At 51.3% G+C, this 26,168-nt stretch overlaps 1 long non-coding RNA gene across 1 annotated transcript; it reads left to right on the top strand.

Annotated features, from left to right (window-relative positions):
- The first annotated feature begins 3,632 nt into the window (after positions 1-3,632).
- On the top strand, positions 3,633-17,239 carry LOC132814486 (uncharacterized). The gene is made up of 5 exons (XR_009644421.1): positions 3,633-3,721; positions 4,322-4,428; positions 10,852-10,958; positions 13,406-13,496; positions 17,002-17,239. It is a non-coding gene; the product is annotated as an uncharacterized LOC132814486 (long non-coding RNA).
- The last annotated feature ends 8,929 nt before the right edge of the window (positions 17,240-26,168 follow it).

Consider the following 26,168-nt stretch of genomic DNA (forward strand, 5'->3'; position numbering starts at 1 on the left):
TGCCTAAATTTTAAACATGAACACTTCTTAATAGTTCACTCGATCCTAATGAAATATTTTGTGCAAAACAAATCACATGATACATAGTTATTCAGAGAACAAAACAAGTTTGTTTATTGAAGAACCCAGAGGAAAAGGTGATGAAACAATGTGAGTTGATATACCTCAATCATCATTTCAAGTGCATTCTCGGCATAAATTCTCCTTTTCCTCCTCGAAGTATTCAACTTCTTGAATAATTGAGAGAATGATGTCACAGTTGTACAATACATAAATCAGACCCTTCAGTCCAACTTGCCCATGCTGACCAGATATCCTAAATTAATCTAGTCCCATTTGCCAGCATTTGTTCCATATCCATCTGAGACCATAAGACCATAAGACGTAGGAGTGGAAGTAAGGCCATTCGGCCCATCGAGTCCACTCCGCCATTCAATCATGGCTGATGGGCATATCAACTCCACTTACCAGCGTTCTCCCCGTAGCCCTTAATTCCTCGAGGCAACAAGAATCTATCAATCTTAAACCCTTTCTACTGATTATCAGTTTATTTTACTTTATCAGCACTTGAAATACTGACTTTTTTTCTCCCAACATTGGTGAAAGAAAACATAACTTCATTCATCCAAGTTAATTTTGTAATCTTTCACAAAGAAACAAGTGAGAACAACATATAGCTGAGTGCAAACCAAAATACTGCAGCTGCACGATATCTGGGAACACTCTAAAGGTGAGGCACTCCTACTTTGGTGTAACTTGCAGTCTGGCCAAATTGCAGCAAAATGCTGCTCAATTTTATCTGCAAACTATAGAATAAAATCCTCCTTGCACAATAATGAGGCAGCATTTTGGATGTCATTTTTAAAATATATTATTTTCAAAGTTACTCACAATTCAGAGTGATCACTTGGTGCTGTCTGCATAACACAGTACCAAAAGGAATTAACAGTAAAAAACACAATAACCAAATTCAGAGTCACAAATTCATTGATGTTGCATGGGTCCAGCATTTATAAGTAATCAATTTTTAAAAATACATACGTAGACATTTACTAACTATATTGGAGTACAGTCAAGTTTCTTATTGAACGGTGACAGAATTGGACAGAGTCCGCATGGATTTAAGAGAGGGGAATCATACTTAACAAATCTACTGAAAGAATCTACAGAGTCGAATATTAAAGTAAGAAATAGCAGGGCATTTAGAAAAGCTTATAATTAAACATGGTAGACTGGGTTTTGTGAAAGAGAAACTATATTTGACAAATTTGCGACAGTTCATTGAGGAGATAACAAGCAGGGCTGATAAAGGGCAATCCAATGATGTTCTCTATTTGGAATTTAAAAATGCAAAAGATAAGGTGCTCCATAAAAGGTAATTACACAATTTAGAAGCTCATGGTATCGGGGTAATGTATTAGCATGGATTGAGGATTGGTTAACCACGCTGGCTGTTGCTGAGTCCTCACTTGCAGTGCTGTATACAATATTAGCTCTCATATTTAATAAAGGATAAACCAACATTGGAGACCATTCAAAAAAGATTCACTTAGCTGCTTCGAGCATGAAAGGGTTGACCTATCAAGAATAGATAAGCAGGGGTGATCTTATGGAAATAACATTCTGAGGAGCTTGATAGGGTGGATGTTGACTACATCTTCCAGCACCAGTGAAGTCTCAAACCAGGGGACATTACACAAGGGAATATTCATTTTAGAAAAAGTTAAGAATTTTATCTCTCAGTGAATGGCTAGAATTTTCTCACCCAAACTTTAGTGGAAGTTAAATGTGGGAGGGGAATGGTTGGGTTACTCTTCGGAGGATTGTTCTGGCTTGTTGGGCTGAAGGGCCTGTTTCCACACAGTAGGGAATCTATGATTCTATCTCAAATTATTTTAAAAGGAGGGCAGATAGATTTTGAAATATTAAGCAGTTGAGGGCTATGCGGATCAAGCATAAAAGAGGTGTTGAGGTCTGGGTTGACCCAGCCATGATCTGACAGAACGGGGGGAACAAGCTGAAAGGGATGAATTACCTATGCCTGCTCCGATTCCTTGAGGCTCCATTTCATTTTTTTTTTGTCTCCAAAGAAGAGCGTAATACAATGTGCTAAAGATCTCAGATGTTGTGAAAATGCGGTGTTTATGTACTGATTCAGATGGCATTGATTCATCAGTCACAGCTATACAGTCATGAGTAGGAAGGCAATTCCCTCCATGAATAAAGGAAATCTACTGCAGAGCTCACGCAAAGGGAATTCTTACCCTCAGTAAACTCTCAACCCATCCTACCTCTTGCAAAAATGCCATTCCGTCTTCCAATTCCTCCGCCTCCGACGTATCTGCACGCAGGAGGACCAGTTCCACCATAGAACACACCAGATGGCCTCCTTCTTTAGAGACCGCAATTTCCCTTCCCCGTGGTTAAAGATGCCCTCCAACGCATCTCGTCCACATTCCGCACCTCCGCCCTCCACACACCACCCCTCCAACCGTAACAAGGACAGAACGCCCCTGGGGCTCACCTTCCACCCTATAAACCTTCGCATAAACCAAATCATCCACTGACATTTCCGCCACCTCCAAAAAGACCCCGCCACCAGGGATATATTTCCCTCCACACCCCTTCCCGCCTTCCGCAAAGACCGTTCCCTCCGTGACTACCTGGTCAGGTCCACGCCCCCATACAACCCACCCTCCCATCCTGGCACTTTCCCCTGCCACCGCAGGAACTGTAAAACCTGTGCCCACCCCTCCTCCATCACCTCTATCCAAGGTCCGAAAGGAGCCTTCCACATCCATCAACGTTTTACCTGCACATCCACTAATTTCATTTATTGTATCCGTTGCTCCTGATGTGGTCTCCTCTACACTGGGGAGACTGGGGGCGCCTCCTAGCAGACCGCTTCAGGGAACATCTCCGGGACACCCACACCAATCCACCACACCGCCCCGTGGCCCAACATTTCAACTCCCCCTCCCACTCTGCCGATGACATGGAGGTCCTGGGCCTCCTTCACCGCCGCTCCCTCACCACCAGACGCCTGGAGGAAGAACACCTCATCTTCTACCTCGGAACACTTCAACCCCAGGGCATCAATGTGGACTTCAACAGTTTCCTCATTTCCCCTTCCCCCACCTCACCCTAGTTCAAACTTCCAGCTCAGCACTGTCCCCATGACTTGTCCGGACTTGCCCTACCTGCCTGTATTCTTTCCCACCTATCCACTCCACCCTCTCCTCCCTGACCTGTCACCTCCATCCTCTCCCCCACTCACCCATTGGACTCTATGCTACTTTCTCCCCACCCTCCTCTCGCTTATCTCCCACGCTTCAGGCTCACTGCCTTTATTCCTGATGAAGGGCTTTTTCTCTGCCCTTTGGATGCTGCATGAACTGCTGTGCTCTTCCAGCACCACTGACCCAGAATCTGGGATCCAGCATCTGCAGTCATTGTTGTTACCTCCCATCACATGACCCAACATCTCAGCACAAGCAGGACACACTGCGCATGCTCCAGCCAACAGTGATCCCGGGTGATTGATGTCAGCACCGGACCAATGAAAGGACGGTGGGCGGAGCTGGAGGACCTTGCGGGAGGTTAGTCCTCCAACCAATCACAGTGAATGAAGGGCGGAGCTAACGTAAACCATGTGATCACCCTCGCGCCTGACAGAGTCTCTGTAATGAATGCTCGGGAAGTTATGAAGAGAAAGGATACGGTAAGGAAAGAAATAAACAGGGAAATGGGACAAAAACTGTGTTGCTATGAGCGGAGAGGTTTTACAAACAAATTGTGCATGTCGGAAAACACAAATGTGAACGTCCCAGTCCCGTGTTTGCAGTAAATGGGGAATTGCCTCAGCGGCTGCAGGCCTGAGTGAGCGCCGCCATCTTTATTCGGGGCAACGATTCACTGGACACGTGCGGAGCCGCCATCTTTGTAGGGGGCACGGTGCAGCCAGGCGCATGTGCAGCCTCTCTCTGGTACAGAGTCATTGTGATGACAGCAGCCAATCCTGCTCTGATTCACCTCTGGGCTCCCTCAGGACCACTTTGTCAATGTCCAGCTTCCTCAGTCTCCAACCATGGGGGTATGTTTGGTTTGTAAATGAGTTTTTCACGGTGGCCCAGCCCCTGACCATGTGCTGCTCTATTATCAGATTACTTTTATCTTGAATATTTTTGACAGTCAAGAATTCTTTTTCCAATAAGCAAGTGTATTTTCCTTCCATTTCTGACTATCAAATTCTGCACCACTTTCATTCCCTGTAATCCGTTTTGCACTCCCTGAAACATCAACTGTGTTTCTCCTTCCACAGATCCCAGTGATTAATGCCAAAGCCCTGTTGCCTGTGGAGAGGGTGATGTTTGACTTTCTTGTACAGCTGCAGTTTGTGTGGTGAAGGTGCTCCCACAATGTGGTTGGGTAAGAGACATTACAGATTATTCATTACAGCAACAGTGATGATTTGAAGATAATGTCCAAATCAAGAACAGTTTGTAGTTTTATTATCTTGCTTTCACAAAAATATTATTGAGGACTTTGGATATGAGGCCAGAGATGGAGATATTTGGTCAGGTGACCAAAAGCATTGCCAAAAAGTAGGTTTTGAGGGATGTCTTAAAAGTGGAAAACAGACCTGTGAGGTTTTGTCTGCAAATTCCAGAACATGTTGCTTTAGCAACTGTAGAATCTGCCACACATTTGAAGTAATGAATTAACAAATCATTGGGAGTCTCAAAGAAAATGGGTTGTCGAGGTCTCAAAGGATGTGTGGTGAAGGGAGCTAGGGATGATCACAGCCAGGAATTATATGAAGAATAAGTTTTCTAAATTGTTGTTGTTTATGAATAGGAGCCTTTTGATGGATCAACATATTTTGGGAGAAGTGAGCACATGGGTGACAGTTTTCAATTTTTCTTGAGATAACAGAGAGGTTGAATTTGGGAGGCTGGCCAGGAGTGTGTTTGGATAATTAGGTCTGGAGATAACACACGATGGATGAGAGTTTCAGTATATGAGCTGAGATAAAGGTGGAATCAGCTAGATATAGTGGTGTTGGAGTGGGACTGGGCTGTCACCCTCACCTCACCTCTGGGATTCAGCTGGTTGTCAGGTTGTGAATCAGGCGGTAATACAATTGGGAGCTGAGTGTCCCTGGTGGAGCCTAAAATGAGTGTAACTCAGCTGGCTGTTGCTGAGCAGCTGCTGCTTGGTCGTCCTGCTAATGACTACTTCCATCATTTTACTGCTGATCGAGTTGAACTGATGGAGGGAAATTGCCTGGATTGGATTTGCCCTGTGTTTTTATTTCAACATCCCTGGGCAATGTTCCACATTGTCAGTAGATTCCAGTGCTGGAGCAGTACGTGGCTTGGTGGGTGGCAAGTTCTGGAGCACAAGCTATCAGTATTATTGCCAGAATGTTAGCAGGACACAAAGCCTTTACACGACTTAACCATTTTGTTGATATTATTCAAACTAAATCGAACTGGCTTAAAGCTCACATCTGTGATGTTAGGAACTGATGGAGAATGCTGTCATCTTATCTTTTGCATGGATGTTTGAAACCCCTCCATCAGTAAGGGTGGGGATATCTGTAGTGCTTCCTGCAACTAGTTGTTTAATTGTCCATTACCATTCACAACTGGGTGTGGCAGAACTGCAGAGCCCTGACCCACTGCATTGGATGTGGGATCACTTAGCTCTGTTGCTTGCTCCTGATGCTGTTTGATTATGCAGATAGTCCTGCTTGGTAGCTTCACCAGGTTGGCACTTCATTTTTAGGTATGCCTGGTGCTGCTCATGGCATGCCCTCCTTTCCTGTCCATTGTGATGGGTAAGTGCAGGATGTACAAACCCATGAGATTACAGATTGTGCTGGAGTACAGTTCTGCTGCTGTTGTTATCCCACAGTGCCTCAGAGAGATCCAGTTTGAGTTCCTACATCTGTCCCATTTAACACGGTGATTGTAGCACTCAACACAAGGGAGGTTTTTCTCAACTTTATGGCGAGGCTTTGCCTCCAAAAGGACTGTGTGATGGTCGCTCTTACCGACACTGTCATGGAGAGATGCATTTGCAGCTGGTAGATTCATAACGATAAGATGTAGTACCTTGTTCCCTCACCACCTGCTGCAAACCCCATTTGAACAGTTATGTCCTTGAGGACTGAGACAGCTCAGTCTGAGCTACTCTCTCAGCTACTGAGTTAGACTCACCTTCCCAGAAGTCCTTCGCTCCTACCTCGCACCTCTAATATTCCATGTCTTTTTTTTTCACTGGAGAAGGATGTGGAAGCTAGAGAGTTTGGAGAAATGAATAGTGATAACTTGAAAAGTGTCTGTTACAGAGGAGGAGTTTCAGGATGTCTTAAATTGCATCAAGGTGGATAAAGCCTTGGGGCCTGATCAGGTGTATTCCAGAAATTTGTGGGAAGCTCGGGAAGTGATTGCTGGGCCCCTCCCTGACATATTGGTTTTATCGTCCGTGACAGGTGAGGTGCTGGAAGACGGGTGCCATTCTTTTTTTTTAAATAAAGGTGGTAACAAAAGGCCAAGGAACACGAGAACAGTGAGCCTGAAGTCAGTGGCAGGCAAGTTGTTGGAAGGGATTCTGAGGGACAGGATTTACATGTATTTGGAAAGACAAGGAATGATTAGAGAGTCAGCATGGCTTTGTGCGTGGGAAATTGTCGCTCTAACCTGATTGAGTTTTTTTTGAAGAAGTGCTCGGAAGATTGATGAAGACCGACTGTAGACATTGTCTATATGGGCATTGAACAAGGTTCCACAGAGCAGACTGGTTAGCAAGGTTAGATAACATGGAATGCAGGGAGAACTATCTATTTGGATACAAAACAGGCTTGAAGGTAGGAGACAGTGGGTGGTGATGAAGGGTTGCTTTGTGGACTGGAAGTCTCTGAAAAGCAGTGTGCTGCAGGAATGGATATTGGGTCCTTAAATAAATGACTTGGATGTGAATATATGAGGTAGGTTTACAGAAAATACAAAATTGTAGGTGTAGTGGACAGTGAAGAAGGTTAGTTTAAAATACAACAGGATCTTGATCAGATGGGCCATTCGAGTGAGGAATGGCAGATGGAGTTCAATTTAGACAAATGTGAGCTGCTGCATTTTGGTAAGGCAAATCAGGACAGGACTTAATGTATTTAATGGTAAGTTCCTGGGGAGTGTTGCTGAAAAAAGAGGTACATTGTTCCTTGAATGTAGAGTCGCAGGTTGGCAGGTAATGACGGTGGTGTTTGGTTTGCTTATATTTATTGGTCAATGCATTGAATACAGCGGCTGGGACGTTATATTGTGGCTGGATAGGACATTTGACAATGAGAACCTTTTTCCACGTATGGAGTCAGCTATTACAAGGGGGCATAGCTTTAAATTAAGGGGAGGGAGGTATAGGATAGATGTTGGGGATAGATTCTTTACTCAGCGAGTCCTGAGTTCATGGAATGCCCTGCCAGTAGCAGTGGTGAACTCTCCCTTTTTATGGGCATTTAAACGGGCATTGGATAGGCAAATGGAGGGTAGTGGGCTCGTGTAGGTTAGGTGGGCTTGGGTCTGTGCAACATCGAGGGCCAAAGGGCCTGTACTGCGCTGTATTTTTCTGTTCTTTGTTCTATGATAAAGCCATTTCAGGAATTCCGTTTTCAGTTCGAAGTTTCCTGTTCTGAGAAGGATGTTGTGAAACTTGAAATGGTTCAGACAAGATTTACAAAGATTTGCTGCAGTTGGAGGATTTGGGCGACACGGAGAGGCTAAATAGGCTGGGGTTAAATTCCCTTGAGAATCAAAGACTGAGAGGTGACGTTTGGGAGATTTATAAAATCACGAGGCGTGTGGATATGGTAAACAGCTGGGGGCTTTTTTTTCCCCAGGTTAGATGAGTCCAAAACAAGACCACGTAGGTTTAAGTTGAGAGGGCAAAGATTTAAAAGGGATCAAAGGGGCAACGTTTTCAAGCTGAGTGTGGTGTGTGAATGGAATGAGCTGCCAGATGAATTAGTGGAGACTGATACAATTACAACATTTAAAAGGCATCCGATTGGGTACGTGATTAGGAAGGGTTTTGAGGAATTCAGACCAATAGCTGGCAAGTGGGACTCCGTTAGTTTAGGATTCCTAGTTGGCATGGGCGAATTGGTCCATTGTTTCTGAGCTGTACATCTCAGCACAGATAATTCTTGGATCTGAGAAGGTTAAGCAGTGATTTCGACCAGGTGCAGATTTGTTTCTAGGATATTTTAATTTACAGAGAGAGGGGAATTGTTAACAATGTCACAATATTAGTAACTACTTTATGTTAAATGGAAAATAATGTGAATATGTGACCTACATTTTACTGAGTACATTGAGCATCTGGAACAGTCTGAACAGCGGGTGGACACAGATTCAGCAGGTGTTCTCAAACAGATTTGCAATTTTACTTTTTACGGAAAGATTGGGAGTCTGTGGGTAAATGTGAGGGGAGTTGGGACGGATTTGCAGCATCTCTAGAGGGAGAGCACACAGCCTCAATGGGCTGAATAGCCCCAGCCCCTGTGCTCTGTGATACTGCCCTATTCACTGTGAATGATGAAGCTCATCCCAAGGCAGAGAGAGCGAAGAGCCCACCACTCACCTCACAATGGGGGATGGCTTGGTTGACGGCAGCTCCAGACCAATGGGAGGAGAGTCTGTGTGGTCCTGCAGCCAATGAGAGAGAATGAGGGGTGTGGCCAGCAAGACAACACCTGTCCATGAGCTGTGCAGGTGCAGTGTCACTGGGTGGGGGTGGGAGAGACAGCAGAGACTGGGACAGAGGCTGTTGGACCTGAATTACAAACTCCCGGTAAATTAAAACCAAAAGAACTGCCGATGCGGTAAATCAGAAACAACAACCAGGAGGTTCTGGAGAAGCTCAGCAGGTCTGGCAGCATCTGTGACGAGAAATCAGAGTTAACGTTTCAGATCCGGTGTCCCATCCTCACAGCTGATGTTACTGTGAGAACAAATGTTGGGTTATATGTAGAAGGTAGGGTTTAGGGGAGGATGTAAGGAGTAAAGGGTAGGTAGGGATAGAGCGAGAAGAACGGTTGGATAAAGGAGTGGAAATCGATCTGGCTGGGGGAGGGTGACTAGCTGTTAATGGAGACTATTAATGGCTAACCATAGGTAGTGTGTAATGACAGGCTGTGAGAACAAGGCCTAGTGTGTGGGATAGGGGGCTAGGACATGGGATTGTTAAGCTATGGTTAGACACTAACTGTCTCCATTGTAAGCTGTTCCCCACATACATCACTCCACGATTGGAGCTATAGATGGGCGGCACAGTGGTTAGCACTGTTACATCACAGCGCCAGAGACCCGCATTCAATTCCCACTTCAGGCAACTGTCTGTGTGGAGTTTGCGCATTCTCCCCGTGTCTGTGTGGGTTTCATCTGGGTGCTCCGGTTTCCTCCCACAGTCCAAAAGTGTGCAGCTGAGGTGAATTGGCCATGCTAAATTGCCCGTAGTGTTAGATGTAGGGGATTGGGTCTGGGTGGGTTGCTCATTAGAGGGTTGGTGTGGGCTTGTTGGGCCAAAGGGCCTGTTTCCACACTGTAAGTAATCTAATCTTAAAAAAAAACTCTTGAATATCTTTCCTAACCCCCCTGTCCTCCTTTAATATGTATCTTAAATTTGTTCTCTTTAATCAATGTTTCCAGCATTCGTGAAACACTTTAGGAGAATTGTCAGTGTGAAAGGCTCCATACAATGCAGGTAGTTGTTGTTAATGTCTGACATCAGGAGAAACAGGAATGAACCCTCACTCTTATACCTCTTATAAGAAGATGGGGCTGGGACTGGAAGACCAGGCTGTGCCTGTCGGTCCTCCAACCAATCGGAGTGAATGAGGGGCGTGGCTATAAGCAACCACGTGATCAGCTTCACTGGCAGCACAGTGTGTGTTGTGACCAAGGCATTGGGAATGTGTGAAGGTGCAGGGCAGGGGAAAGGAAAGGCATATTGACCAGGAAGAGAAGGAAATTTTAATGGAACGGGCTGAGACGTTTTTCAGAACTTAGTGCACATCGGAAAACACCAATCTGAAAATCCCAGGACCGTGTTTGTGGCAAACGGGAAAATGCTTCAAATGGTGAATGGTGCGAGTGAGAGCCGCCACCTTTATTGGTGGCAGTGATTCATGGGACATGAGTGTGGCAGCCAACTTTGTGAGGGGCAAGCTGCAGGGGGACACATGCACAGCTTTGCCTGGCAGGGAGTGATAGGGCAGGATTTACAGAGTGTCAGAGTCAGGGTGTTTTCAATGTCAGAGTGTGATGCTGGAAAAGCACAGCCGGTCAAGCAGCAGCCAATCGGTGGGAAGGAAGATGGACAAGAAGGTGGTGCCGAGTTGGAAGGCTGGATCTGGGATAAGGTGGGGGGAGTGGAAATGAGGAAACTGGTGAAATCCACATTGATCCCATGTGGTTGGAGGACCCGAACACAGAAGATGAGGCGTTCTTTCTCCAGGCATCAGGTGCCTGGGATTTGGCGGTGGAGGTGGCCCAGGCCCTGCATGTCCTTGGTGGAGCGGGAAGGGGAGTTAAAGTGTTGGGAAACAGGGTGTTTGGGTTGTTCAGTGTTTTACTGTTACTTTCACACACCTTTTGTAAGTTAATTTTCCTCTGCTGCCCAACCCCTGACAACGTGCTGCTCTCTAAACGGACTGAATTTTCCACAATCACTTTGCCAGTGAATAATTCATTTTTACAACAAAAGAGGGCATTTTCCTTCCATTTCTGACCATCAAATTCTGCAACATTTTCATTCCCTGAAATATCAACTGTGTTTCTCCCTCCACAGATCCCAGTGATTAATGCCAAAGCCCCATTGCCTGGGGAGAGGGTGATGTTTGACTTCCTTGTACAGCTGCAGTTTGTGTGGTGAAGGTGCTCCCACAATGTGGTTGGGTAAGAGATGTTACAGATTATTAACTCAGCGACAGAGAAACGTTGAAAATGTATGTGCAAATCAACAACAGTTCGTATTTTTATCATTTTTATAATTTCACGAAATACTATTGATGATTTCTGACATTAGACAACAGATGGGTATATTTGGTCAGGTGATCAAACGAATTGCCAAATAAGCAGGTTTTCGGGGATACCTTTAAAGGAGAAAAACAGATATGAAAGGATTAGGATAGGAATTCCAGACCGTGTTGCCTTGACAACAGTAGAAACAGCCAATCCGGTGAAGCAATGAATAAACACATCGTTGGGAGTCTGACAGAAAATGAGTTGTTGAGGTCTCACAGGTTGTGTGGTGCAGGGAGACAGGGATGTTCACAGCCAGGAATTACATCGAGTGAGAATTTTAAGTTGCTTGTAAACGGGAGCCTTTTGTTGGATCAACAACTTATAGAACAAGCGAGCACTTGGGCAATAGAGTTTTAGATATTCTTGATATTATATGTAATTTGAATGTGGGAGGCTGGCCAGGAGTGTGTTTGGATAATGAAGTCTGGAGATAACACAGGGATGGAGCAAGTATTTCAGTAAATGAGCTGAGACTAGGGTGGGGTTGGGTGATCTCACGAATGGAGAAATAGAATGTAGAGTCAGGCTCCTCATCATCATCATCATCATCATCATCATCATCATCACTCCCCCTCACCGATTCACAGATATTGTTCCTTGTTCTGTCTGTCTTTTCTGGTTATGTCCTGCTCACACATTCTGCTACCAACTAATATTTTACTTCAAGGTTGTTGGAAAATCCTTCTCCATCTCCACTCTCCCTTTCCTTTCTGAAGTCCTTGTATTCGGTGTCCCTCAAGGATCTATCCTTGGTCCCTCCAGTTTCTCACCTACATACTGCCAGGAAGTGACATCGTCCAAAAGCACTGTTAGGTTTCACATGTACACTGACCATGTCCAGCTCTACCTCCCCATCATCCCTCTCCATTACTCCACTGTTATTCTGTTATCAAACTGCTAACCATGCTCCCACTACTCGATTAGCTGCAATTTCCTCCAATGAACCATTGCAATGGTTCAACCCATTGCCTTCAGTTGATGTTACAAATTCCTTTCCATCACTGCTGAGCCCCTCTCTCTCACTGGGAACTGAGGCAGAGCTACACTCTTCACAATATTGCTCTCCTATTCTGACGCCAAGGTGCCCTTCTGATCAGACATCTACACAATCAGCAGCACCAGGAATTCCCTTACCCGTGTTGGTGTTGCATTAACGTTGACAAAACTAAAACAGAACCCTTGATTCTGCGACTGACCCAGAGCCTGGTTCTAGGTGCCCTCATGCTGGGACACATCCTGTCAGTCTTTACCTTGTCAAACCCCTGAGGAAGCCGATATGTTTGAAAGAGTTCACTTCTCATTCTTCCCAACTCGAGTGAGTAGAGTCCGGACTTCTTCAGCCTTTTCTTAAAAGAGAATCCCTTCAAACCAAGGATCATGCCAGTCAATCTTCTCTGAATGCCTCCGATGAAGTGATGTATTCCCTTAAATAAAGGGACCAGAACTTCTCTCATTACTCCAGATGTGGTCTCACTCGCACTGTATAAAGTTGCTCTCAGGTATATACTTCACACTCTTATACTGCAAATCCCTTGAAATCAGGAGCAATATTCCATTCCCCTTCCTGATGACCTGGCGTAACTTTGTGCTAGCTTGCTTTGTTCCCTCCACATTTACCTCTTGGTCCCTTTGTGGTGCAGCTTTCTACAGTTTCCACCAATTAAATAGTCCTCTGTTCTTTTTATTATCTCCTCCAAAATGAACAACTTCACATTTTCCCAAGTGATACTCCATTTGCCAACTTGTTGCCCAGTTCTCCAATGGATCCCTCTGTGTAAATTGTTTATAATCCTTTTGGAACTTTACTGTTATGCCTTTCCTAGGAGATTTTCCCCATCATTCTTCTAAACTTTTCCTGGGAACACTGGGCAGTGGGAAGCATGCAGAGTTGCTGCCTTTTAAGGGATACGCTATGGAATGACTGGGAGGAGCTTACTGCCTATTTGGTCAGAATGGTGACAACTTGCCCCTGAACCTGCATGAGCCTTTCACCCCCCCCCCCCCCCCCCCCCCCCCCCCGCCATGTGTTATTGATGACGCACAGCGGCAGAACGGAAGGAAAGAAGCAGCAGCAAATCCTGCTCTCCACATCTCACTAAAACTTGGAAAATTCTCTCCCATGTGTCAAAGATCTGCCCTGTTCAGTCACGTGAAGTCCCAAGATGGAAACTGACAGAAACCCACGTAGATTTCCCCCTGAACTGACTGCTGACCTCCACAAGGGGTAATGTGTCCGGTCATCCTGGGCCAGGAGGAGGGGATGGTGCGAGTTTCTAACCTGATCTGACAGTGACGGATTTTATAAACTTGTATTACAGGTGGACACTCAGATGGTAACCTTAGTCATTGTAACACCAAACTCTGACAGAATTGCTCAGTTCATCAGGACCTGGATATTTGCATTTAGTTGTGAGTATTGTGTTCCAGCTCATTCCTATTTGATGCATAAAAGTTCTCCTTTGAATCAAACCATCCTGTCAATAGATCTCCCCCAAGTCTTTCATATATGTCTTGTCAACAGTTTATGATGAGCTGATGAGTGTAAGGTTGATTATTCTAATGTATAATTTCTGTAAACCCCTCTGTCACAGGGCACCCACAATTTCCTCTGCTAGAAGGAGAACAACCTCAGTTTCCCCAAACCCCTGATTCCCCAATGTCTGTTTGCTCTCTATAAGGTACACATCAGGATTATGTTGGAACATTCCCCACTTGCCTGCATCAGTGCAGCCCTCAACAATATTAAAGTAAGTGAACATCTTCCAGGACAAAGCACTGTGCCTGAGTGGTGTCCCATCCCCCACCATCAGCATTCCCCCTCCCCACCCCCGGGGTACAGTGACATCACTGTGTAAAAGGGAAAGGCAGCATTGTCCTCCCAGACCATAGGGCTGCTCTCTCATTAGGGAGAGATGGCTGGTGGTGGGTTTAACCTGAAGGTTACCACAGCCCAGGCAAGGGGAGAGGTTAGAAAGGAGAGTCCATCTATTGTAGATGGATATTCTCTAAGTATTAAAATCACCAATATCATAAAAATGAATAGTATAAAAAAAATCCAAAACACACTACTAAAATCCCCCATTCCTTGTACCATCCTGGTAAATCTCCTGTGCCCCCTCTCGGGGACCCTGCCATCCTTCCCAATGTGGGGGCAATCTCTGGTTTGCACAGACCCAGCTGCTCTGTGTTCCTGTGGGTGATGGCATCATCGAGCACCAGTTGCACTAAACCTCACTGTCTGTCAGCGTGGGAGACACAGAAATCCCGAAAATATTTGAGATGTATTTAGGTGCATGCTTGCGATGCCATGATGGATGATGCGAATGACTGTGTATTGGAAAATGGATTAGGATAGTTCGGTGATAGTTTTCTTTACTGAAATAGACTCAACGGCCCACAGAGCCTTTTTCTGTGCTGTAAACCTCGAGACAATTAATATAGGGATATGCCAGGCCACATGGCTTGGCAAGGGTGGATACTAGGAAATTGTTTCTGTTAGGCGAGGAGACTAGGACCCGTGGACACAGCCTTAGAATTAGAGGGGGTCAATTCAGAACAGAAATGCGGAGACATTTCTTCAGCCAGACAGAGGTGGGCCTGTGGAATTCATTGCCACGGAGTGCCCAGCCTGACCCTCACTACCACCCACACACCGCCCCCAGCCTGACCCTCACTGCCATCCACACACCGCCCCCAGCCTGACCCTCACTACCACCCACTCACCTCACCCAGCCTGACCCTCACTACCACCCACACACCGCCCCCAGCCTGACCCTCACTACCACCCACTCACCTCACCCAGCCTGACCCTCACTGCCGTCCACACACCGCACCCAACCTGACCCTCACTGCCACCCACACACCGCATCCAGCCTGACCCTCACTGCCACCCACACACCGCACCCAACCTGACCCTCACTACCACCCACTCACCACACCCTGCCTGACCCTCACTGCCACCCACACACCGCCCCCAGCCTGACCCTCTCTGCCGTCCACACACCGCACCCAACCTGACCCTCACTACCACCCACTCACCACACCCTGCCTGACCCTCACTGCCACCCACACACCGCCCCCAGCCTGACCCTCACTGCCACCCACACACCGCCCCCAGCCTGACCCTCACTGCCACCCACACACCGCCCCCAGCCTGACCCTCACTGCCACCCACACACCGCCCCCAGCCTGACCCTCACTGCCACCCACACACCGCCCCCAGCCTGACCCTCACTGCCACCCACACACCGCCCCCAGCCTGACCCTCACTGCCACCCACACACCGCCCCCAGCCTGACCCTCACTGCCACCCACACACCGCCCCCAGCCTGACCCTCACTGCCACCCACACACCCCCCCAGCCTGACCCTCACTGCCACCCACACACCGCCCCCAGCCTGACCCTCACTGCCACCCACACACCGCCCCCAGCCTGACCCTCACTGCCACCCACACACCGCCCCCAGCCTGACCCTCACTGCCACCCACACACCGCCCCCAGCCTGACCCTCACTGCCACCCACACACCGCCCCCAGCCTGACCCTCACTGCCACCCACACACCGCCCCCAGCCTGACCCTCACTGCCACCCACACACCGCACCCAGCCTGACCCTCACTGCCACCCACACACCGCCCCCAGCCTGACCTTCGCTGCCATTCAGACATCGCACCCAGCATGACCCACACACCGCCCCCAACCTGACCCTCACTACCACCCACACACCGCCCCCAACCTGACCCTCACTGCCGTCCACACACCGCCTCCAGCCTGACCCTCAGTGCCGTCCACACACCGCACCCAGCCTGACCCTCACTGCCGTCCACACACCGCACCCAGCCTGACCCTCACTGCCGTCCACACACCGCACCCAGCCTGACCTTCACTGCCATTCAGACATCGCACCCAGCATGACCCACACACCGCCCCCAACCTGACCCTCACTACCACCCACACACCGCCCCCAACCTGACCCTCACTGCCGTCCACACACCGCACCCAGCCTGACCCTCACTGCCGTCCACACACCGCACCCAGCCTGACCCTCAGTGCCGTCCACACACCGCACCCAGCCTGACCCTCAGTGCCGTCCACACACCGCACCCAGCCTGACCCTCAGTGCCGTCCACACACCGCACCCAGCCTGACCCTCAGTGCCGTCCACACACCGCACCCAGCCTGACCCTCAGTGCCGTCCACACACCGCACCCAGCCTGACCCTCACTGCCGTCCACACACCGCACCCAGCCTGACCCTCACTGCCGTCCACACACCGCACCCAGCCTGACCCTCACTACCACCCACACACCGCACCCAGCCTGACCCTCACTACCACCCACACACCGCACCCAACCTGACCCTCACTACAACCCACTCACCACCCCCGCCCGTCCCTCACTGCCGTCCAAACACCGCACCCAGCCTGACCCTCACTGCTGTCCACTCACCGCCCCCAGCCTGACCCTCACTACCACCCACAGAGATTTTTTCCCAGGGCAGAAATTGTGAACACGAGGGGTCATAGTTTTAAGCTGGTTGGAGGAAAGTATAGAGGGGATGTCAGAGGCGGGTTCTTGACACAGAGAGTTGTGAGAGCATGGAATGCATTGCTAGCAGCAGTTGTGGAAGCGAGGTCATTGGGGATATTTAAGAGACTGCAGGACATGCATATGGTCACAGATATTTGAGGGTTTGTACATTAGGTTTACGTTCTGTAAGGATGAATGGTCGGCACAACATCGTGTGCTGAAGGGCCTGTTCTGTGCTGTACTGTCCTATGATCTATGAAGTGTATCTGTACCTTTCGACCATCTGCACCCTGTACTGACAGGTAGTGCTCCCTCAATACCTTAGAAACCATCCCCCAGTATGTTTATCCCCAGAACACCTCGTAAACCTGTTTGTCAACTTTCAGCAGAAGCAGCCTCAGGGCATTGAGCACAGACTGAATGACTCAGTGACGCTTGGATCAGCTCAGATCAAATTCTCAAGCAAACAGATGGCTGGGGATATTCAGTAACAACGGTGAGGAGAGAGAGGAACAATTCACATTTCAAGTGACCCTTCCTCAAAACGGTCTGTTCTGAAGGAGCTTTCCCGCAGAAATCACTGGATTGAAAGGTGAACTCTGTCTCTGTCTCTTTCTCCCTCTCCCATCAGAGATGCTGCCGGACATGCTGAGCTTCTTCAGCAATCTCTGTATTGATGTTTCAGGTCTCCAGCGGGTCCGTACAGATTGGTTTTAGTGTTGAATTCTCAAGCTTGCTCTGTTCAAGGGATTGAATCCCCTCTGCTACAAAGGGGAGTCAGTTACCTCAGCTAACTGGTTCGTGATGCCAACACTGTTGGCTCAATCTCTATCATGTCTGAAATTACCATGAAGGCCCCAGCTTCTCAACCTCGCCCCTCACCTGAGGTGTGTGACCCACCAGGCCTCTCTCTCTGACAGGACAGCAGCTCTCGGGTCCTCCTGGTCTATACTAACTTCCCAACTTTAAAAAGGACACTCCAGGAAGAGAGCTCTTTACATGGTTCAGGTCAAAATCCTGGAGCTCCCTCCCTAACATCACTGTGGGACACCCAGGGACTGCAGTAAGGAGAGTACAGCTCACCCCCACCTTCCAGGTAACTATTAGAGGGGGTGGGAATCACATGCAAGCCCCATTTGAAAATAAGTTTATTACAGGGTGACGGTGGATGGTCACTAAGACTGTTTCTGTACCTGTGCTGCAATCAGCACAACGATGAAGCAAAGGGTGGGTTGAAGATGACAATGATAGCCTTTTGTAGGTTGGTGTTTATTGGAGTTTGTATCGGCAGTATGAATGTTTGAGCACTTATTCAAGGGCATGCAGGTAGCTGCCAGAGGAAGTGATGGGGGCTGGTACAATTGTGACATTTGAAAGCCATCAGGATGAGTATGTGAATTGGAAGGGTTTAGAGGGATATCAGCCAAGTGCTAGCAAATGGAACGAAATGAGATGAGAATATCTGGTTGGTATGGTCGCGTTGGACAGGAGGGTCTGTTTCCAAGCTGTGTATCTCTGTGACACTGTGCCTCTGAATAGTCTATTACAGAGAGTTTCAGACAGGGCTTGGTTTCTGTGTGTCTCGCTCATGCTTCCTCAGAATCTGCAAACCCTATGACTCTAAATTTCCACAACACTACATGAAATAGAAAAAAGAGGGTCAGAGCTGAGGGAGTGCTGCACTGTCGGAGGGTCAGTACTGAGGGAGCGCTGCACTGTCGGAGGGTCAGTACTGAGGGAGCGCTGCACTGTCGGAGGGTCAGTACTGAGGGAGCGCTGCACTGTCGGAGGGTCAGTACTGAGGGAGCGCTGCACTGTCGGAGGGTCAGTACTGAGGGAGCGCTGCACTGTCGGAGGGTCAGTACTGAGGGAGCGCTGCACTGTCGGAGGGTCAGTACTGAGGGAGCGCTGCACCGTCGGAGGGTCAGTACTGAGGGAGCGCTGCACCGTCGGAGGGTCAGTACTGAGGGAGCGCTGCACCGTCGGAGGGTCAGTACTGAGGGAGCGCTGCACCGTCGGAGGGTCAGTACTGAGGGAGCGCTGCACCGTCGGAGGGTCAGTACTGAGGGAGCGCTGCACCGTCGGAGGGTCAGTACTGAGGGAGCGCTGCACCGTCGGAGGGTCAGTACTGAGGGAGCGCTGCACCGTCGGAGGGTCAGTACTGAGGGAGCGCTGCACCGTCGGAGGGTCAGTACTGAGGGAGCGCTGCACCGTCGGAGGGTCAGTACTGAGGGAGCGCTGCACCGTCGGAGGGTCAGTACTGAGGGAGCGCTGCACCGTCGGAGGGTCAGTACTGAGGGAGCGCTGCACCGTCGGAGGGTCAGTACTGAGGGAGCGCTGCACCGTCGGAGGGTCAGTACTGAGGGAGCGCTGCACCGTCGGAGGGTCAGTACTGAGGGAGCGCTGCACCGTCGGAGGGTCAGTACTGAGGGAGCGCTGCACCGTCGGAGGGTCAGTACTGAGGGAGCGCTGCACCGTCGGAGGGTCAGTACTGAGGGAGCGCTGCACCGTCGGAGGGTCAGTACTGAGGGAGCGCTGCACCGTCGGAGGGTCAGTACTGAGGGAGCGCTGCACCGTCGGAGGGTCAGTACTGAGGGAGCGCTGCACCGTCGGAGGGTCAGTACTGAGGGAGCGCTGCACCGTCGGAGGGTCAGTACTGAGGGAGCGCTGCACCGTCGGAGGGTCAGTACTGAGGGAGCGCTGCACCGTCGGAGGGTCAGTACTGAGGGAGCGCTGCACCGTCGGAGGGTCAGTACTGAGGGAGCGCTGCACCGTCGGAGGGTCAGTACTGAGGGAGCGCTGCACCGTCGGAGGGTCAGTACTGAGGGAGCGCTGCACCGTCGGAGGGTCAGTACTGAGGGAGCGCTGCACCGTCGGAGGGTCAGTACTGAGGGAGCGCTGCACCGTCGGAGGGTCAGTACTGAGGGAGCGCTGCACCGTCGGAGGGTCAGTACTGAGGGAGCGCTGCACCGTCGGAGGGTCAGTACTGAGGGAGCGCTGCACCGTCGGAGGGTCAGTACTGAGGGAGCGCTGCACCGTCGGAGGGTCAGTACTGAGGGAGCGCTGCACCGTCGGAGGGTCAGTACTGAGGGAGCGCTGCACCGTCGGAGGGTCAGTACTGAGGGAGCGCTGCACCGTCGGAGGGTCAGTACTGAGGGAGCGCTGCACCGTCGGAGGGTCAGTACTGAGGGAGCGCTGCACCGTCGGAGGGTCAGTACTGAGGGAGCGCTGCACCGTCGGAGGGTCAGTACTGAGGGAGCGCTGCACCGTCGGAGGGTCAGTACTGAGGGAGCGCTGCACCGTCGGAGGGTCAGTACTGAGGGAGCGCTGCACCGTCGGAGGGTCAGTACTGAGGGAGCGCTGCACCGTCGGAGGGTCAGTACTGAGGGAGCGCTGCACCGTCGGAGGGTCAGTACTGAGGGAGCGCTGCACCGTCGGAGGGTCAGTACTGAGGGAGCGCTGCACCGTCGGAGGGTCAGTACTGAGGGAGCGCTGCACCGTCGGAGGGTCAGTACTGAGGGAGCGCTGCACCGTCGGAGGGTCAGTACTGAGGGAGCGCTGCACCGTCGGAGGGTCAGTACTGAGGGAGCGCTGCACCGTCGGAGGGTCAGTACTGAGGGAGCGCTGCACCGTCGGAGGGTCAGTACTGAGGGAGCGCTGCACCGTCGGAGGGTCAGTACTGAGGGAGCGCTGCACCGTCGGAGGGTCAGTACTGAGGGAGCGCTGCACCGTCGGAGGGTCAGTACTGAGGGAGCGCTGCACCGTCGGAGGGTCAGTACTGAGGGAGCGCTGCACCGTCGGAGGGTCAGTACGGAGGGAGCGCTGCACCGTCGGAGGGTCAGTACTGAGGGAGCGCTGCACCGTCGGAGGGTCAGTACTGAGGGAGCGCTGCACCGTCGGAGGGTCAGTACGGAGGGAGCGCTGCACCGTCGGAGGGTCAGTACGGAGGGAGCGCTGCACCGTCGGAGGGTCAGTACGGAGGGAGCGCTGCACCGTCGGAGGGTCAGTACGGAGGGAGCGCTGCACTGTCGGAGGGTCAGTACTGAGGGAGCGCTGCACTGTCGGAGGGTCAGTACTGAGGGAGCGCTGCACTGTCGGAGGGTCAGTACTGAGGGAGCGCTGCACTGTCGGAGGGTCAGTACTGAGGGAGCGCTGCACTGTCGGAGGGTCAGTACTGAGGGAGCGCTGCACTGTCGGAGGGTCAGTACGGAGGGAGCGCTGCACTGTCGGAGGGTCAGTACGGAGGGAGCGCTGCACTGTCGGAGGGTCAGTACGGAGGGAGCGCTGCACTGTCGGAGGGTCAGTACGGAGGGAGCGCTGCACTGTCGGAGGGTCAGTACGGAGGGAGCGCTGCACTGTCGGAGGGTCAGTACGGAGGGAGCGCTGCACTGTCGGAGGGTCAGTACGGAGGGAGCGCTGCACTGTCGGAGGGTCAGTACGGAGGGAGCGCTGCACTGTCGGAGGGTCAGTACTGAGGGATCACCGCACTGTGAGGGGGTCAGTACTGATGGAGCGCCACACTGTGTGTCGGACAGTTAGTACTGAATAATTGCCGCATTGCCAGAGGGTCAGTACTGAGAGGGTGATGGACTGTCAAAGGGTCATTACTGAGGGAGCGCTACACGGTCAGTGTGTCAGTTCTGAGGGAGTGCTGCATTGTCAGAGGGTCAGTACTGAGGGAGTGCTGCACTGTCAGAGGGTCAGTGTGGAGGGAGTGCTGCACTGTCAGAGGGTCAGTACTGAGGGAGGGCTGCAGTGTCAGAGGATCAGTACTGAGGGAGTGCTGCACTGCCAGATGGTCAGTGTGGAAGGAGTGCTGCACTGTCAGACGGTCAGTACTGAGGGAGTGCAGCATTGTCAGAGAGTCAGGACGGGGGGATTGTTATGCAGTGAGAGAGTCAGTAATGATGAAGTGCGCACTCTCTGCGGGTCAGTGCTAATGGATGGCCATGCTGTCAGAGTGTCGCACTGTGAGAGGGTTACTACTGATGGAGCGCCACACTCTGAGGTGGTTAGTACTGAGGGATCACCGCACTGTGAGGGGGTCAGTACTGATGGAGCGCCACACTGTGTGTCAGACAGTTAGTACTGAATAATTGCCGCATTGCCAGAGGGTCAGTACTGAGAGGGTGATGGACTGTCAAAGGGTCATTACTGAGGGAGCGCTACACGGTCAGTGTGTCAGTTCTGAGGGAGTGCTGCACTGTCAGAGGATCAGTACTGAGGGAGTGCTGCACTGTCAGAGGGGCAGTATTGAGGGAATGCTGCACTGTTGGATGGTCAGTACTAAGGGAGAGCTGCATTGTCAGAGGGTTAGTACTGAGAGGGTGATGGACTGTCAAAGGGTCATTACTGAGAGAGTGCGACACGGTCAGTGTGTCAGTTCTGAGGGAGTGTTGTTTCAGAGGGTCAGTACTGAGGCAGTGCTGCACTGTCAGAGGGTCAGTACTGAGGCAGTGCTGCACTGTCAGAGGGTCAGTACTGAGGCAGTGCTGCACTGTCAGAGGGTCAGTACTGAGGGAGTGCTGCACTGTCAGAGGATCAGTACTGAGGGAGTGCTGCACTGTCAGAGGATCAGTACTGAGGGAGTGCTGCAGTGTCAGAGGATCAGTACTGAGGGAGTGCTGCACTGTCAGTGGGTCAGTATTGAGGGAATGCTGCACTGTAAGAGGATCAGTCCAGAGAGTGCTGCACTCAGAGGTTCAGTACTGATGAATTTCTGCACTGTCAGAGGGTCTGAACTGTGGGAGAGCTGCACTGTCGGAGGATCAGTGTGGAGGGAGTGCAGCATTGTCAGAGGGTCAGTACTGAGGGAGGGCTGCACTGTCAGAGGGTCAGTACTGAGTGAGTGCCACACTGTCAGATGGGCTGAATGGCCTAGTTTCTGCTCCCATGTGTTGTGGTCTACGAGGAATATTGGGAATTGTTCAGTACATTTCTGCTTCTGCGTCCTACAGACCCTGCTCAGCAATGATTCCCGTGTCCAGATTCCAGAGACTGTGTTCAAACAGACCGTCTTCATTTGGTTTTTGAACTTGAAGAGGTTACATCCTCTTTTCCCAGGGTTGGAGGTTTCGGTTCACATGACTGACCTGCCAGCTCAAAGGGATATTTTCATGCTGCAGGGCTGAGGTTTATTCCTCAGCTTCCGTCTGCTCATCCCAAATGGATCCCACTGCCCCACACTCAGCACAGTCGTGTGTTCCTTATTTGTGAGCTTCCCAATGCTCATCCACTTCCAGACTGACATCCCACACTCCTCCAAACCGTATCGCAGGGTAATTGTCTGGGAGAGAGGAACGCTAAGAGGGGAAATAAAAATCTGAAAGTTCCTTACAGTGACATTAAGGATGAATTGATAATGAGAGAAAGAGTAGGCTGTGGAAGACAGTGAGAGTCTGTGCATGGACCCAGAGGGTGTAGTGAATGGATGCATTTTGTCAGTGCTCACTGGGACAGGGTTGATAATATATCGTGGAGATGCTCTGTGACACAATTAAATGAGTAAACATATATATGGAGAGAGATGGTTCTGAGTGGTCTGGCCTTCTTACAACCCAATAAATCTCCAAAGACGGGGGAAATGTGTCTCAGTTTACCGAATGAGGTGATGGAGGAAGTAGCAGGTACACGAGCAAACATTTTCAAATCCTCTCTGGCCACAGGAGAGTTGTCTGCAGACTGACCATGTGTTACTGTTATTCAAGAGGGAGCATGGGATATACCAGGCAGCTCCAGGCCGGTCAGGCTAATATCGTGGGTGGGACGTCTGTTGGAAGCAATTTTGGGAGATAGAATTAATCAGCATTTAAAGAGACTGGAGTTCAGGAAGAACAGTCAGAATGGCTCTGTTAAGGGGAGGTCAGGTCTGACCAATGGGATCGCACTGTTTAAGGAGGTGACCAGGTGCGTAAATAAGGGCAATACTTTCCTGTCGCCTGCTTGGAGGTTAGTGAGGCTTTTATCAGGATCCATACCGGAAACTGATGGATGAATATAAAAACTCAAGATCCAAGGAATTTGGCGCAGAATGCTGAGTGGCAGGAAGGAGACAGTGATGGCCCAATGAGAAATCTCTGTCCGTTCATGTCTCACTGTTGGGGACTTGCTGATGTGGCTGATAGAAAAGATGTAGGTTTGAATGGTGGAGGGTTAATCATTGGGCTCATGAATGATATGAAGATTGGTTGGGTGATAAATACTGAGGAGGATAGCCTTAGGTTACAGAAGGATGGAGATGGCCTTGTCAGATGGACTGATCAGTGACAACGGGTGAGGTGCCTGAAGACTGGAGGGTGATTAATGATGGGCCATTATTGAAGTAAGGCTGCAAGGTACAGCCATTGTACTATGGAGCTGTGAGCCTGATGGCAGTGGTGGGTCAGCTGTTGGAGGGCATTCTGAGAGACAACTTACATACATTTGGAAAAGCAAGAATTGATTAGGGATGGTCAGCTTGGCTTTGTTTGTGGAAATGATGTGTCCAACTTGATGGAGCTTTTGAAGGGATGACCAAGGAGACAGATGAGAGGTTTTCACATGGGAGATTACTTAGTAAAAGGTTAGATGAGATGACATCCAGGGAGAGAGGACAACACGGTTCCTCAGTGGTTTGATTCTAACTCCCGGTGACTGTCTGTGTAGAGTTTACACATTCTCTCTGTATCTGTACGCGTTTCCTCCGGGTGATCCAGTTTCCTCCCACAGTCCAAAGATGCCATGGGAAATGCAGCATTACAGGAATAGAGTAGAGGATGTGAGTCTGGGTGGGATGCTGTTCAGACAGTCAGAGTGGGGCCAATGGATGGAATGGCTTGCTTCTACACTGTAGGAATTCTAAAATTAATCCAGAGAGACAAGTCATGTTCTGGGAACATGGGCTCCAATCTTGGACAGGAGTGGATGTGGGTCCTCACCGTCTGAAGGGGTTTGAACACAGTCTGAGGGGGGAGCTGGGCTGAGCCCTGAAGTGTTGAGGGTGTGAATGTTTTGTGGAGCTACTGTCTGAGGGACTTTGGGGGTTAAACACAACAAAGTGGTGCTTTCAGAGGTATTGAGGGGGCACTCTCTGAGGTACTGAGGGAGCACTCTCTGAGGCACCGGGGGAGCACTCTCTGAGGCACCGGGGGAGCACTCTCTGAGGCACCGGGGGAGCACTCTCTGAGGCACCGGGGGAGCACTCTCTGAGGCACCGGGGGAGCACTCTCTGAGGCACCGGGGGAGCCCTCTCTGAGGCACCGGGGGAGCCCTCTCTGAGGCACCGGGGGAGCCCTCTCTGAGGCACCGGGGGAGCCCTCTCTGAGGCACCGGGGGAGCCCTCTCTGAGGCACCGGGGGAGCCCTCTCTGAGGCACCGGGGGAGCCCTCTCTGAGGCACCGGGGGAGCCCTCTCTGAGGCACCGGGGGAGCCCTCTCTGAGGCACCGGGGGAGCCCTCTCTGAGGCACCGGGGGAGCCCTCTCTGAGGCACCGGGGGAGCCCTCTCTGAGGCACCGGGGGAGCCCTCTCTGAGGCACCGGGGGAGCCCTCTCTGAGGCACCGGGGGAGCCCTCTCTGAGGCACCGGGGGAGCACTCTCTGAGGCACCGGGGGAGCACTCTCTGAGGCACCGGGGGAGCACTCTCTGAGGCACCGGGGGAGCACTCTCTGAGGCACCGGGGGAGCACTCTCTGAGGCACCCGGGGAGCACTCTCTGAGGCACCCGGGGAGCACTCTCTGAGGCACCCGGGGAGCACTCTCTGAGGCACCGGGGGAGCACTCTCTGAGGCACCGGGGGAGCACTCTCTGAGGCACCGGGGGAGCACTCTCTGAGGCACCGGGGGAGCACTCTCTGAGGCACCGGGGGAGCACTCTCTGAGGCACCGGGGGAGCACTCTCTGAGGCACCGGGGGAGCACTCTCTGAGGCACCGGGGGAGCACTCTCTGAGGCACCGGGGGAGCACTCTCTGAGGCACCGGGGGAGCACTCTCTGAGGCACCGGGGGAGCACTCTCTGAGGCACCGGGGGAGCACTCTCTGAGGCACCGGGGGAGCACTCTCTGAGGCACCGGGGGAGCACTCTCTGAGGCACCGGGGGAGCACTCTCTGAGGCACCGGGGGAGCACTCTCTGAGGCACCGGGGGAGCACTCTCTGAGGCACCGGGGGAGCACTCTCTGAGGCACCGGGGGAGCACTCTCTGAGGCACCGGGGGAGCACTCTCTGAGGCACCGGGGGAGCACTCTCTGAGGCACCGGGGGAGCACTCTCTGAGGCACCGGGGGAGCACTCTCTGAGGCACCGGGGGAGCACTCTCTGAGGCACCGGGGGAGCACTCTCTGAGGCACCGGGGGAGCACTCTCTGAGGCACCGGGGGAGCACTCTCTGAGGCACCGGGGGAGCACTCTCTGAGGCACCGGGGGAGCACTCTCTGAGGCACCGGGGGAGCACTCTCTGAGGCACCGGGGGAGCACTCTCTGAGGCACCGGGGGAGCACTCTCTGAGGCACCGGGGGAGCACTCTCTGAGGCACCGGGGGAGCACTCTCTGAGGCACCGGGGGAGCACTCTCTGAGGCACCGGG

The sequence above is a fragment of the Hemiscyllium ocellatum genome, unplaced genomic scaffold (assembly GCF_020745735.1).
Source record: "Hemiscyllium ocellatum isolate sHemOce1 unplaced genomic scaffold, sHemOce1.pat.X.cur. scaffold_828_pat_ctg1, whole genome shotgun sequence".
Taxonomy (NCBI): Eukaryota; Metazoa; Chordata; class Chondrichthyes; order Orectolobiformes; family Hemiscylliidae; genus Hemiscyllium; species Hemiscyllium ocellatum.